This window comes from Mytilus californianus, unplaced genomic scaffold, assembly GCF_021869535.1.
Source record: "Mytilus californianus isolate M0D057914Y unplaced genomic scaffold, xbMytCali1.0.p SCAF_75, whole genome shotgun sequence".
Classification (NCBI taxonomy): Eukaryota; Metazoa; Mollusca; class Bivalvia; order Mytilida; family Mytilidae; genus Mytilus; species Mytilus californianus.
Genome location: NW_026262729.1, coordinates 394838 through 411873, shown reverse-complemented (window position 1 = coordinate 411873; position 17036 = coordinate 394838). Strand labels below are relative to the sequence as shown.

At 31.5% G+C, this 17036-nt stretch overlaps 1 protein-coding gene across 22 annotated transcripts in view; it reads right to left on the bottom strand.

The window, feature by feature from the left end:
- The window catches only part of LOC127710370 (activated Cdc42 kinase-like), a 136599-nt gene that overhangs the window by 69419 nt on the left and 50144 nt on the right, over window positions 1-17036 (bottom strand). For 21 of the 22 annotated variants that reach the window (XM_052216167.1, XM_052216160.1, XM_052216159.1 and 18 more), the window contains one exon: window positions 5965-6125. The gene's annotated coding sequence lies outside the window, so the exon portion shown is untranslated. Of the gene's footprint in view, window positions 1-5964; window positions 6210-17036 lie in introns of those variants that run through there. The other variant, XM_052216161.1, reaches the window with a different exon arrangement.

Here is a 17036-nt window from a genome sequence, read left to right as displayed (position 1 = left end):
AAAAATAACCCAAAAAAACATATACCATCCCTAAAATGATATGAGCATGTGTTCTTTTTATTTCATTCCTGGATAACAAATTTGAACCTTTTACAAGACAGTAAAGTAAAAAGACAAAGGAAAGACTTGTGCATCTAAGAAATCTTCTTGATTCAACAATTGTCATTAATTCAATTAATGCACATTTTAAAATGATTTACATCTTTAAGACAACTTATAACCTTACCAACTATGCCAAATTAAACTCCTAAAGTTGCACAAAATCCTAACATGTAATTGTTTCACTACCACATTAATTAAAGACACTTTGATATATTTTACTTTCTCACACTAAATACCAAATGGACTTTCAATGACCAGAAAGATAACAACATTTATATATTACTACATTAATAGCATGCATATACATCAATAAAATAATTGTAATAAATTATTTATAACTGTTCAGTTTACAACCCCCTGGCTACTTGTTGGTCAAATAAGGTCAATAAAATATCACCAGCAGAGGTGTCAGAGATCAAACTTCATAACAGTTAACAATATTTTCTATGTAGCGTTTTGTGGACTTTCACCATTTTTTCGCCCATGCATTGTAAGTTTCTCTTATACCTATGATTTTTGGATGTCCCCTTGGCATCTTCCCCCTCTTTTTTAAGGTACAAATCATTTAAAAATTATAAATTTCTTATTTTCTTCACAATAAAAACAAGAAAGGTTCAGCAAAAATTTAAAATCTTTTCATTAAATAAATGCTAGATGCAAGACTTCACTAAAACATCTAACAGAATATTTTAGGTAGTATGATGATGATGAGGCTGCAACTTTCAATCTTTGTCCCTTAGAAACAATCATGCAAGAACCAGAAAAATCATAGAAACAAACTGTTTCTGCAATATTTGCTAGCCTCGTGATAGGTAAAAGTAATTAAATTACCTGACCTGACAAAAGTTAAAAGTAAGTCCAGCAAGGCAAACTATCATATAGTACTAGAGGACAAAAGTCAATCCAGCAAGGCAAACTACCATAAAGGACTAAAGTTAGTCCAGCAAGGCAAACTACCATATAGTACTAGAGGACAAAAGTTAGTCCAGCAAGGCAAACTATCATATAGTACTAGAGGACAAAAGTTAGTCCAGCAAGGCAAACTATCATATAGTACTAGAGGACAAAAGTTAGTCCAGCAAGGCAAACTATCATATAGTACTAGAGGACAAAAGTTAGTCCAGCAAGGCAAACTACCATATAGTACTAGAGGACAAAAGTTAGTCCAGCAAGGCAAACTATCATATAGTACTAGAGGACAAAAGTCAATCCAGCAAGGCAAACTACCATAAAGGACTAAAGTTAGTCCAGCAAGGCAAACTACCATATAGTACTAGAGGACAAAAGTTAGTCCAGCAAGGCAAACTACCATATAGTACTAGAGGACAAAAGTTAGTCCAGCAAGGCAAACTACCATATAGTACTAGAGGACAAAAGTCAATCCAGCAAGGCAAACTACCATAAAGGACTAAAGTTAGTCAAGCAAGGCAAACTACCATAAAGGACTAAAGTTAGTCCAGCAAGGCAAACTACCATAAAGGACTAAAGGACAAAAGTTAGTCCAGCAAGGCAAACTATCATAAAGGACTACAGGACAAAATTTAGTCCAGCAAGGCAAACTACCATAAAGGACTAGAGGACAAAAGTTAGTCCAGCAAGGCAAACTACCATAAAGGACTACAGGACAAAATTTAGTCCAGCAAGGCAAACTACCATAAAGGACTAGAGGACAAAAGTTAGTCCAGCAAGGCAAACTACCATAAAGGACTACAGGACAAAATTTAGTCCAGCAAGGCAAACTACCATAAGGACTACAGGACAAAATTTAGTCCAGCAAGGCAAACTACCATAAGGACTAGAGCCAGACAACAGTAAGTCCAGCAAGGCAAACTACCATAAAGGACTAGAGCCAGACAAAAGTTAGTCCAGCAAGGCAAATTACCATATAGTACTAGAGGACAAAAGGCAATCCAGCAAGGCAAACCACCATGACGAACAACAGGACAAAGTTTAGTCTAGCAAGGCAAACTACCACGACGGACAACTGGACAAATTTAGTCTAGCAAGGCAAACTACCATGAAGGACTACAGGACAAAAGTCAATCCAGCAAGGCAAACTACCATGACGGACAACCAGACAAAATTTAGTCTAGCAAGGCAAACTACCATGAAGGACTACAGGACAAAATTTAGTCTAGCAAGGCAAACTACCACGACGGACAACCAGACAAAATTTAGTCTAGCAAGGCAAACTACCATGAAGGACTACAGGACAAAATTTAGTCTAGCAAGGCAAACTACCATGACGGACAACAGGACAAAATTTAGTCTAGCAAGGTAAACTACCATGACGGACAACAGGACAAAATTTAGTCTAGCAAGTCAAACTACCATGAAGGACTTCAGGACAAAATTGAGTCTAGCATGGCAAACTACCATGAGGGACTGCAGGACAAAAGTTTGTCGAGCAAAGCCAGAATGCCAAAAGAGAACAAGGTCAAGTAAGGCAAAATAGCCTGAAGACCAACTAAATGTGGATCTAGTAAGATCATTCATTTGAAGGCAAACTACTGACAGCGCCCCCCAAAAAATATAGAACACGTTAGTCAGGTAATGTAATCTTCTTATACCTACCTAATATATGAAATAAGTTAGTTCAGCAACATAAACTACAGGTTTAGGTGAGTTGATCATAAAAACTGATAAACATCAATACAATTGTACTACAAATGAGCTTTCCATTGGAATTTTTATAGCCTGGAAAGGTGCAATTAATTGCTGTAATAATGCCAGTTGATATGGACAATTAAATAAAGCTTTAATAAATCATTAACACCAATTTTTGTCTGGTTCATATCAGTGTTTTATTTATCTGGGTGTGAATGGTAACAAAAGAGCACTTAAATAACACTGATTACTTGTGCAGACAAATTATTCAAACAAATTGTAACATGCATCAAGCTATTTTATATTGCAATTAATAAATATAGGAAGGCACTTAGAAAGTTTTCAGTTTGCTGTGAACATGTTGAAATGGATACAAATTTCTTTGAATTACTAATAATCCTGATGGTAACAGATAGTAAATGCTCTATAAAAATAAAAGATGTGGTATGATTGCCATTTAGATAACTGTATAATCCACCCGAGAACAAATAATGTAGAAGGTTAGCAACTATAGGTCACCGTACAGCCTTCGTTACAATGATCAAAACCCCTACTGAATAGCAAGCTATAAAAGGCCCAGAAATTGACAAATGCAAAACAATTCAAACAATTCTCCTTGTTTACAAATTAAGACCAAACTGCATCCCAACAAGACATGTTAATTTGATTGAGCACTGTTTTACATCATTTTCTTGCAAAAACTAAGTTGTTGATGTTTACCAGATATGACAGCATTGACATGTGCAGCATGCAGATAAACATATACTGATACATGGTGCACCTGGCTCATACCTGCATCATGGGTATTAATTATACCAGTTTTTAGGAATATTGTTATGCCCAATATTTAGTTTTGAGTGTTGTACCTGTGAATATGTCTTTGTATTTATGATTTTTTTTTTTTTGTGACTGTTTACATCTTTCCACATTCCTGCATTCTATGGATTTATACATATTATTTGTGGTGTTCTTACACATATGCAGACAAAGCCATTCATTTGTGCATGCCAATTACCACATTTTTTATATACCAAACTGCTTTATAAATTTGGCTTCCAAAATTTTTTCATTTGTGCACAGAATTTTCAAAAATGTGCCAGAATCTTGACATTTTGCCATTTACTCAACAGGATAATTGTAGTAGAATATAATTACTTCTAATCTTCATCAAAAACCGTAGTCTAGAAACAAACCATGCACACTAAAGTGGGTATAATTCATTATATCCATATTTGTTTTTGTAGAAGAATCAGAAAGAAATTTTTTGAAGCATTGCTGAACATTCAGTACACATTGTATTCAAAGTTACTTATCATGCTTATTATACAGTTCAAATTATCTTCAGAAGTAAATTCAACATTCTGTTAAAATCAAAGAAGTTATAGACCTTCTACTTAACACTGAGACATGTTTTCCCTGTATATTTCCTCCTTATTGTAAACCACATGGCCATATCTTTCAGACCAGAATGGTGATGATGATTTTGGTCTAATGTAAATATAATATATATCTGCAGCCTCATTAACCACTAATTACCATACATTGTTGATAGCAGGCCTGTTCAAAAATTATTCCTCTTACAAGCATTCTTATTTTTTATGACTTTACCGTTATAATTAACATGTAATAAGGTAGTGATATGGGCGGGTTTTTGCTTTATATAAAATCTGCTGTTTTATCTTTTCACAATTGTTTTCCCAACAGAATTTTCTCTACTCTTTTGATACAATGTGACATTCACATATTAAATCTGTAGTAGCTATTTCTGGTGGTGAAGTCTTCATGCATGGTACATTTAGCAAAAATAACATAAAACAGAATTATAACAATCATTCAAGTCATTGTTTGAATTCCATAACATTCCTCCACAGATATTTGGACATGACATTTAATTTCAAATGAAATGAATTTTAAGAGAAAGAAAGTTCAAAGCTAACTTATTAATATAATAATTTTGGACAATATCATAACTATGTTTTTGTTTTATGTTTATAATTCTTGATTCTTGTACATTGTATTAATACTGAGTTATATTTTATGTTTTTCCATGACCTATACAAGATTTATTTGCAAATAAAATTATTATTAAATATTCTATTTACCAAGATACAAATGGTAATTAAGACTGACAAAAAATTAACTCTTTACTGACTGCACTATTTGAAGTGATACATCTTCCTTCTCCCAATAACTTCCATCATCAAAGTTTGATAACACAGAAATAATGTCCTTGTGCTGTGTGCATGCACTTATTAACCCCATTTGAGCCTCTATTCCAATGAAGAACAGATGGTCCAGTGTTTAATAGATTACTCAACAGAAAATGAATTTGATTTTTTCATTAGAGGAACATTATCAGGATTATGGATTTTAACACATGATGGCAAAGTATCCTAACTCAGCAGCTGGGTCAAAGGTTATATGTTCATGGGTCATTATTTGGACATGATTATAGAATTCTGACACAGCTGGGTCAGAGATTTTATGTACATGGGTAATTATTTGGACATGATTATAGAATTCTGACACAGCTGAGAAGCATATTTGTACAAGATAACTCCACTGTTTGACACTTATGGTCAGTTCAAAGTGTAGGACAAATTTAAGTAAAATAGCTGAACTTACATACTGACCTCACTTATATCATTGTTTGAGGGGAAAAAAATGTTTTAATAATCATACATAAGGAGATGAGATATGATATATCCACCAGAGACCAAGAGATGAAGATGTAAAATAATTGCAATAATTGAGTGTTACAATCTTTATTAGTTTTCTGGTAAAGGTTGTAATATTCAATTATTGCAATTATTTTACATCTTCGTATTTTATTAATATGAAATAATATAATAAGAGAAAGAAATTCGGATGTTTTTTTCTCCAAAGCTTGAGATGTTGACTCCTTTTTAGTGGACTAATCTTCTAGGGTAAATTTCTAATTCTTTGAAAAAATAAGATGAAGGATGGAGATTTGTGTCACAAGACGCTTTATAAACAAGTTGATACTAGCCTTGGACTAGGCTTGTTCAGTCAATCTGCTTGCTATTTTCATTTCTGTTTGATGAATTACTGTTGCACATGTTTACATGTCTCCATAATGTTTTGCATTTTTAAATTGTTGTTATGCGTTCTATTAATTCATACAATTTTGCCCATCTGTTTAGTTAGTTAATTAGTTACTTAGACAACATTTTACATACTTAACTAACTTAAGTACTTCATATCATAAGAAAGCTAGAAATAATGTATACTTACATAGATATCAAAATAAAATGTAAGGCACCAATGAATAAATCCTTCTTTCTTAATTCAAATAATTCCCAGAATCAACATAGATAAATAACACATAAATCCATAGAATAAACAATTTCTTTATCTCTCACAAAACTTCTCTAATATTCCACAGGCAATTAATTCTGAAAATATATAGAAAAACAGTGTGTATAAATTCAATTTACATGCTACAGCATCCCAAAACTTGGTAACGTGATAACTCTCTACAACTTATCATCTAGATAGAGGCTCACAACAGGGGAACTCAGGATGTATCATTCATTCACAAACACTAATTGCTAATGGTGAGGTTCTCAATGGGGATGAATATAAATAATTGAATTACAGGGTGGAAAAATAACATTAATCTTTTATAAAACATTTAGGGAATGATGATTAACTTGTAAATACTGTTTGGTAGGTACAAAGAAGGGAAACTAAGATTAAAATTTCATGCAAAAAAAAAAATTAAAAAAAATCTGCTAGCTCCTCAGATTTTGTTTATCAATTATTAATCTAACTGGTAGATATATCATTCGGATAATATCATATTAAATGATGATGAATACATTCATTAATTCAAAAAAATGTATGTTATCTGACTAGATATAAATGTTTATCTACTTGTTAATCTATAATTATATGATTATAGGCTTGAGTTGAAGGGCTTACAAATTTTACATTTTTTTTTGTTTTTCCTGCTCTAATTCTTATCCATTCTTAAATTTTTTCAAAATTATTTCAAATTTCCTTTCTACCTTTTTCTATTTGTAAACCTCAAAAGTTCAAATAACTATTTAAAATAACAAAAGCTTTTAAAATATCTACAGCAAATGTTCCAGTCAGTCACTGAGAACTTATATTCCCAGTGTTCAAGGTTTTTCGACAAGTTTTGTCTATTAGTGTGTGACATTTAGTGCTTGATGTAAGGTACATCTTGTCACATTCCTGACTCACAGAAGCTTCAATGCTGTCATATTCAATCTTACAGTTTTTTTTTCTTTCTATTTTAAAAAGATTTTCCTTAAAAAACAAATAAATTCTTCATTTTTTCCTTTTCAAATACAAATACATCATAACATTCAACAGAAACTTATATACTACATGTCTGCATTCAAATATATCAAAAGATTTTCACAGCATTATCAGATATTGACTGCTGGCATTATCAATTATTTTGTGTCAATGAAAAAGCATAAAGTCACTGAATCATGTAGAAATATTGAATCTATAAAATATAACCATGAGTTATAATTCCAATGATCTCCTACTCATGTTATATGTCCCCACTATAAACTTGACAGCATCTGAACCAAGATTATTTCAAGTCAATAAAACATGACAAGTTAATGTTTAGATTATTGAGAAGGAAGTGCATCCTGCAACTGCAATTTAAAGTTTATGCCCAATTAATCCAGTTTTCTCCTTTGTTGTATGGATATTGATTTCAGGCTATAAATGAACAGGACCATCTGTTCTCATATTTATTCATCTGATTTTAGACATTTATTGGATTACTATCCAATTATCATCATTTCCTCTCAGGATTGAAATATTTTTAATTAAATGAATGAAATCTGAAATTAGATATAATCAGACCATATAAGTTAACTGAAATATTGAATCAACTAAGCTGTTTCTTATAAAGAGGTCACAAAACATCATCCATCTCAATAAAATTCTTGTGATACCGCATTTTAATTACAAACATTTAAATCATTACAATAGCTATTTCAATATTAAATTGTCTAATTTGGAAGAATAATTATACACATGTATTACTGTACAAAACAAACAAGAGTGCACATGCTGAAATGTCTCGCCTGCTTTACTGACCATTTATTTTATGTTAATAGTCCTAAATATAAAGTTTTACTACAAGTATCACATTGACATAAACAAGATCCAAGAAAATGAGGTCAAGGTCAGATAAACCAAGCTGGAAATACATGTACACCTCCTTAAAATCATTCCATACTGAATATAGTTGACCTATTGCTTATAGTATACAAGAAACAGACCAAACCATGAAAACTTTATATTGACCAATGAACCCTGAAAATGAGGTCAAGGTCAGATGAACCCTGCCAGACAGACATGTACACCTTAAAATCATTCCATGCATCAAACATAGTTGACCTATTGCTTAAAGTATCTAAGAAACAAACTTCACCAGGAAAACTTAACATTCACCAATGAACCATGAAAATGAGATCAAGGTCAGATGATACCTGCCAGACAGACATATACACCTTACAATCCTTCCATACACCAAATACAGTTGACCTATTGCTTATAGTTTAAGAAAAACAGACCAAAACACAAAACCTTAATATTGAGCTATGAATCGTGAAAATGAGGTCAAGGTTAAATAAAACCTGCAAGACTGACATGTACATCATAAAATATTTCCATACACCAAATATAGTTGACCTATTGCAAACGGTATAAGAAAAACAGACCAAAACACAAAAACTTAACTTTAACCACTGATCCATGAAAATGAGGTCAAGGTCAAATGACACATGCCAATTGGACACATACACCATACAATCCTTCCATACACCAAATATAGTAGACCTATTGCTTATAGTATCTGAGATATGGACTTAACCACAAAAAAAAAGTTGTTCACTGATCCATGAAATGAGGTCGAGGATAAGAGAAAACTGTCTGACAGACATGAGGACCTTGCAAGTTAGTCGCACATACCAAATACAGTTATCCTATTACTCATTATAAGAGAGAAATTAACATTACAAAAAATCTTAACTTTTTTTCTAGTAGCCACTGAACCATGAAAATGAGGTCAAGGACAATGGACATATGATGGATGGAAACTTCATCATATCATAAGGCATCTATATGCAAACTATGAAGCCTCCACTCTCCTCCTTTCTGAAATATCTAGCTTTTAAGTAGTTAGTTAACGCCGCCGAAGGATCACTATCCCTAAGTCTTGCTTTCTACAACAGAAGTCGCAGGCTCGACAAAAATGTGAGTTTTAATTTTTTAACCTGGAAAAGATGATGCAGTGTTTTCATCATTTTTTTGTGATTTCTTAACAAAATAAAAGGGATTAATCCGAACAAAAGACCCTTTCTCAATACAATCGATGCAGTGTATTACAATTTCATTTTATTATAGTAATAAGAATTCATCTCAATCAGCATTTCCTCAATGCAAATATCATAGAAGGAAATCATCACTCAAGAAATATTTTATCTCATTGTCAAATATCAAGCATAATTATAAAGGAGGAAATTACTTCAAATTTAAATTCAAACTAAATACAAAGAAGGAAGGGGAAGAGATTGCAAACATTTTTTAACAATGAGAATTAAAACACCTTTCAACACTTAAATATTTACTACCATTATAAACTATTGTGATGACAAGAATAATAACTTACAGTTCATAATATTTAATAAATCATAGTAAAAACTGTTTTATCTGCAGCTGAGTCCTATAAAACACATTTGGTATGAAGGTAGCTATTCTGACAATTTATAGCAAGTCCTCTGCAAATTCATCAAAGTTGACTTTGTCTAACATATCTTATTATTTGTGTGTTCTAGATGACTTATCAAAGACAAACTTGACCTTAACTAAGGTCATCATAACTGAAGTATTGACAAAGGAAAATCAAGTTCACTGCTCTTTTGATTAAATGATAATTGGTTAGAGATCTAGCCTAATACCATGTAAAGATGTAATTAATTCAACAACATCACTGCAAAATAGGTCTAGACAAGTACAATTCTTATAGTTCATTTAATGCTTTTAAGGTAATGAACCTGGTGCTGTTTCAATTACAGATTGAATTACATGCTAGAATGTCCCAAGGTGCAATTTAAAGGATGAAAATGTTGATAACAGCAACATAGAGCTATTTTTCTAAAACTAGATGCTCCAAGTAGCCTATATCCCTCACCTGGCTTTTTTCATAAAGTTGTCACAATGCATTAAAAAAATTCTGAGAGTTACTGCCTAAAAAGCAACAAATTGGTAAAAATTGTCATTCAAGGGAAATAACTCCTATAAAAAGTCTTCTGATATTGGCCATGTTGATTTAATACATGAATAGTTGATCTTTTTTTGCCATTTATAGTTTCACCTTATCAATCATAGTTTAAAAGATATTAGCCAAAATTGCAAATAGTTGGTGAAAATGGTCATTTTAGGGTCATAACTCCTTAATATGGAAATGTGTGGCAGTTTTGGAGAAATTGGGATTTACACTTCTGAATGAAATGATTCAATACAACCCTTGCTATTACTTGCAGATTTTTTTAATTAAGAATTCACTGACTATTGATCTTTCTTATACAATTAGTTCCTAAGAAAAAAGAGATAAAAATTTCAATGTGGATTGAGGACAATTTGTTTTTTCCTGGCTATTTCTTTTGTTGAGATTTGCAAAAGTCTGCATACAAGCGGATTGAAAAATTATATTGCAGTTAACTTCATGGTTTACATATTACCCACGGAAATTTATACCATACAAATGTACTGAATCCACAGTACCTTTCACAGGTTTCTGAATTATGATAGAATAAATTGACCATGACAAAAATGAATCAAAAATAAGCAATTTCTGCAAGATCAAAGGTTCACTAACATTACATTATAATGCATCTGATAAAATTTGACTCAACAAAAGATATCATTATGGAGTTATCTAATAAGTAATCAGACCAATAGATGGTGTGACATTTGCCAGTCAGATGTGAAATCTTTAATCTATCCTGACAGAATCTTCTTGTTATTCATCTCTTTTTAGAAAGGTGTAACAAAAGAAGGTTAAAGTAATCTGACTTATGTCAAATTATTTAAAATACATTTTCAAAAATATCTTTTTTATAAGGTATTTATGTCAAATCTCAGAATCTCCTTAATGGGTTTGGAATAAATGTATTTGTATTTTAGAAGTATTGTATAACATAAATACCTACAACATTTCAAAGGCAAATAAAATAAACAAGCTGAAACTGGAGCATAACTGGTCATTGACATTTACCCAATATCTCCTATCTTACATAACATCACAATGAGAGCAGATCATCATATCAGAAATAAATGGAGAATGTGTCCCCATGGACACAGATGAAGCCCCCGCTTGTATACAACATTATAAAGGGAACAATAAAAGTGACGCTACCCAAATTTGTACTTGATCTTAGTTTTATGGTAATAAGTATTGTGTATAGGTTTCATGTTTAATTGGGGCAAACTTAAGTTACAGTTAAAGATTTTGCAATTTTTTCGATTTATAAAGGGGCATAACTCAATAATGGTTAAAGTGACACTACCCAAATTCAACTTGATCTGTGTTTTATCAGTGGAAGGTAAAGTTAAACATTGCATTATATAAAGCAATGATTGTAGTTGATTCAACTATAATCATGGACAAAGGAAGACAACTCCAATTTTAAAAATTACTTGAACAATGACATCATTGATATTTTTAGAAAAAAAATGAAAAAATTGCTAAATTTTTCCATTTGTAAAGGGGCATAACTCTAGAACAGTAAAATTGACGCCACCAAAATTCAACATGATTTGTGTATTGTGGTAATAAGCATTGTGTATAAGTTTCATAACATTTGGTTGAGGCAAACTTACCAGTAAGTTAGAGAACGGAAATGAAAAATTTTGCAATGTTTCTATTTATAAAGGGGCATAACTCTAGAATGGTTAAAGTGACGCCACCAAAATTCAAACTTGATCTGTGTTTTGTGGTAATAAGCATTGTGTATAAGTTTGATAACATTTGGTTGAGGCAAACTTAAGTTAGAGAACGGAAACCAATTTTGGGACGTACGGACAGACGGACAAGGGTAAAACTTAATGCCCCCTCCCCATCGGCGGGGGTATAAAAATACAGACAAACAAAGAAAACAATTTTAAAACAAAAACAAAACATACCACCACATTATGTTTGTCGCCTGCAGCGATTATACTGTAGATGTATTGCACTGATTTTGACATTTTAACAGAATGTATTAATTATCTGTATGTAATTAACTTGAATATTATACAGGTCACAATAACATGTAATATAAACTATGTTAATAAGGTAAATAGTTTACATAAATAGGTAAAATTAAGTTACACTATAAAAAAAAAAAAACCAAGATAAGCCCAAAATATACCCTTCCCAAAAAAGAGAGAAAAATAACCTATGGGACAGAGAAGCTACTGTGCAAGCCTGAATATAAACAATTATTTTCCCTTGTCATAGGACCACAGCTGTTTTAATGTTAACCCAGAGACAAAAAAAAATTCTGTAGCTTGTCATGTTGATTGACTGATTGATTGTTGGTGTTTAAAGCCATTTCAGCCCGATGTCTTAAAATGTGGCAAGTTTTTATTGGTGTAGGAAGCCAGAGTGTCCAGTGAAAACCGCCATCTTTTCAGTAAGAAAACTTACAATCCTAGTCAATTAAGATCGGAGTCAAACCCACCCGCCACATGCAGGGTTCAATCTCACATCCTAATTATTGACAGGCTAGTGATACTATAGATGAACTATTTAGACTACTCTGCCATGGAGGCCTCCTTGTTGTGTTGAGGTCAAAGGGTCAAATAAAAAGATATATTGCCCTGATTTATATAATTATTTTGTTACATAATTTCCAACAATATTCACTTAAAAATGACTGAATAATTTTTCAGGCAGTAAAAAAGTCCAATATTTTATCTTATAATGTAATAAGAAAATAATATGCAGGCAGGTTGTCACTATAACAGTTTTCTTAGACCTCAGGTAAACTTGTAATATGTTGTCACTATCAAAAACTTGGTAAAAAAAAACCTGGCTTTTAAGGAACAATATCTGCAACTTTGTAATAGGCAGTCACTTCTATGTTAATTGGTCAGCTTGTTATTACTCTTGATAACTTTAAAATCAAAACTTTTTCAAGCATTAAAAGTGATGAATGAAAAGTGTTGTGAGCATCAATGAGACAGCAACCAAACAACAACCCATCAATATAAGTCACCGACATATACATATATATGTCAAGTTTTAAAAACTACTAATCCTGACATTAAAAAAAGATGAATAAAAACAGAACTAGGTCGTTACCACAGAACACAAGAAGCTTAATAAGGATCCATCTCCTTATCTAATAACAACTAAATTTATGAGGTAAAAGGTTTATTGCTGTTAGTCATGTTAACTAACAGCAAAATTATACAACGATTTTATAACAGATGGTTACATTATAAGGTGTTCATTTTCACAAGAGTCATTCAATATATAATTTTATTATGAAGGCAATACACATCCTAGTATTATCATTCCATGGGAGGTCATTCTACATCCTAACATGAGAAATTACACAACTTCTTGATAGATATTGCCTGTCTTACCCTTATAACTCAGTGGTTTAAGTCATGTTGTATAATTACCATCTGAAGTCTTTCAACGATATAGCATTGACAGTATAATAGTGCATTTATAGTTTTCACAATGTACTGTATTCTTTTCTTATATATTATCCCCCCTCAACTCACAAAAGCTTAAATAAGAGGCATAATCTGAGTACCGCAAAATAAGATTACTGAACTGCAAAATATGCGCTTAAAGTTATGCTTAGATTTAGGGAAGCAACTTTCCAGTGGCCATCTTTGATTGCCGTTAGTCAATCTAGTTTTTCTCTAATGTTAATAGTAAATCTCTCAGTTGTGTTTCACATTTTGTTATCCAGAAGAATAAATTAAATACCAAGCAACAAAGTAAAATTGACTTCTGTATTTATACACCCACTTATTTCAATGTTTCAGACAGACTGCTTCATAATGAGCTGAAGATTAAAAGATTGCATTAAACTTTTCTGTTAATAATTTTGTGAAGATATATATAACTGTTCATATTGACAAGAAACAGCTATTTATAACACAGAAAAAAAATCCTGTGATCATTAAAGTCATCATCTTATTTCACTTTCTTCTTTTTTCTATTTTCCACAAAAATCTACACAGATTTAATCAGATAAGTCTTCAAGGTAAAATAATGACAGTTTAACAGAATTCAGAAATATTCTAACTAATGCTAAATGGAAAGTATAATCACTTGTTCTTAAAAATGTCATTCCTATTAGAGAAAAAAAAATCTTTTTGGGATGTATAAATACACATCCACGTTCATCTTCTATATAGATATTACTCTAGCTATATATATTACATTATACATATTTATTAACAGGTTAACTCCTAACTATTCTACTGCCTGTTGATAATTTTATTTTGACATTGCACAAGTCATGTCTTCTTTACCTGTCCATGACGTTAAAACACTAAATCCCTGGGATGTGTTTTAGTTGATTTTAGTCTCTGATGCATGATTTTTTATTATTAATTGTTTTTGGCTTTTAACTAACTTTCAGTAACTGCGGGTACTCTCAAATCGTACTTTCGTGTGAATTTGACCTGTTGACACAATTTGAATGTATTTTTGTTATTTAATGTTTACTTATTCAGTGTTATATCTAGTCTCACTTTTTTTAATATATACCACCTTTTTTTTTAATTAGCGTTTAGATTGACCATAAATTTTCACTTTTGTTCTCGTACTTGGAACAACAAAATCCTTTATTTTGTAAAAATTATTTCCGTACTTCATGTATACCTTACAACAAAATTATTTTTATTTACCTGTGTACGTTATTTTATTTGGCGGCATTTTGTCCAAGGTTATGGTTGACTTTCTGATATTGTTAAACATCTTACCCCCTTGTTTTATTAATTTTGTATGTACATTGTGTCATAGATCAAATTTATTCGTTCAGTATATGTTCACTTGTTTTTGTTAATATGTCTTTTGATGAGTTAAGCCATTTCAATTGATATTTTATAGTGTGTCTTTCTATGTTGTGATGTTACACTATTGTTTCAGGTAGGGTGAAAGTTGGAGCCTATTAAAACGTTTAAACCCGCTGCATTTGTTTGCACCTGTCCTAAGTCAGGAACCTGATGTTCAGCGGTTGTCGTTTGTTGATGTGGTTCGTAAGTGTTTCTCGTTTTTTATATAGATTAGACCGTTGGTTTTCCTGTTTGAATGGTTTTACACTAGTAATTTTTGGGGCCCTTTAAAGCTTGCTGTTTGGTGTGAGCCAAAGCTCCGTGTTGAAAGGCCGTACTTTGACCTATAATGGTTTACTTTTACAAATTGTGACTTGGATGGAGAGTTTTCTCATTGGCACTCATACCACATCTTCTTATATCTAATTACTCATAATGACTATAAATTGAAACTATACATGAGAACCTTTGATATGGTTTAAAAAGCTCTTAAATTTAGTTATAACCCATTGAAAACTCATTAACTCATGGATTAAGCTTACTCATAATTGTTATCAATAAAATTTTGTTTGAAGTTCTCTAAAAAATAAATAAAACAGGAGGATATATATAAAGACAACCATGTTGACTCCTTAGCTCCTGGCTTAGGGATAGGCAAATAAAATATGTCCCAGCTCTTAAATGCTCTTCCCTTCTGATCAGTTATGGTACTGGAATATAATTAATTCAACAATCTATGAAAGTGAACGGAAATGGACTGAATTGTGAAAAGAGTCGCAGATCTGTATACCTAGGTCAACAGCATTTAAGTTACCAACTTGAAAGTATTCTAAACAAGTAAAGCAAGCTAAAATGCAAGCTCAAAGGATAGGAGAAAACAGAAATTAGTCAGAAGAGACGAAATCATTTTATTTGATTTAATTGATAATGAAAAGGTACTTACAATCAAAACTTGTGAATAAACAGGAAGTTAATGATAACCACAAATGTTTATCTATGACCAATTATCTCAGCTATCATTATTCTCAAGGGAGATAACTTGTTAAGCAGGTGCTTTAATATCATTTTTAAATTACATGCAGTGTTTTACTTTAGTATGGACATGGATAAAAATCTCATTGGGTATAATAAGTTAACATATTATAAGTAAACTCCTCTGCGCATGTGCAATGTATTCATTTCACTAATGTATTATAGACTAATATCTTATTATAATCTAATAAACTAATATTCACCTAAGCATCTGTTTTTTTAAAGGGTGTTACTGTATTAATGACATATGCACCCAACACTTCCTTTTATTCTTATTTATAGATTTAACGATGATCGATGCTTTTCCTGTTGGTAAAATGAGTGACCTGACCATTAACTTTATGGGGATACTTTTTTGTGTTTCAACCTTTCTATATTAGTTGATGTTATTCACTATTCACTACTCACATAAATAAGCAAAGATTCAAAATTGACATATTCTGACACATAAATAAGTTGCCCAATTAAAATTAGTTGGTTTAAAGTATAATTATATATATGTGGAATGACATTAATTAAAAAAAAATGTTTTCCCCTAAACAAAACACAAGGGGGAGATGTCTCCCTTAAAATTTCTATATGGCGGACAGATATGCTCCTAGTCATTCAAAATCTATTTACTTTTCAACCCTGAGAGTGGCCGAATCAAGGTGGAATTTCCATTCAAGAAAATGATATTACTATTGTATAATCCTCATATTAACAATCTAGAATTTCAATTTGGTGCCAAAAAAATAAACCTTTTCATCAACATTCAAGGTGTATGAATATTTCATTATAAATTTATGGATATTCTAGATCTTCTAATCAGAAATAACACTTGTAACATTTTCCACAAGGTTTTCCAAAATTGTGTAAGATTTCTGATTTCTATTATGATAAGACAGGTATTTGACACCAAAGAAACTTAAAAATATCAACAAAGAGAAGATATGTTTCAATGTTGCACATTATTCTGCCAGATTTGTAGATGTTTTGATAAAGAAAGGTAGGATAGAAACTGTCTATAGGATGTGTAGCTACGTAGGATAAGTACCATTTCTTTTTATATTGGAAAGTTTAATTCATGTACATGTATTGCAAGTCTTTAATAACAATCAATACTGAAAAATATTTTAATGCAATATCTTTGCATTTTGTGGTACAATGGTTATGCATCATAAAAAAAAAGGTGAAAATTCTAAGTATAACATGTTCATTCAGTCAGATTTTTA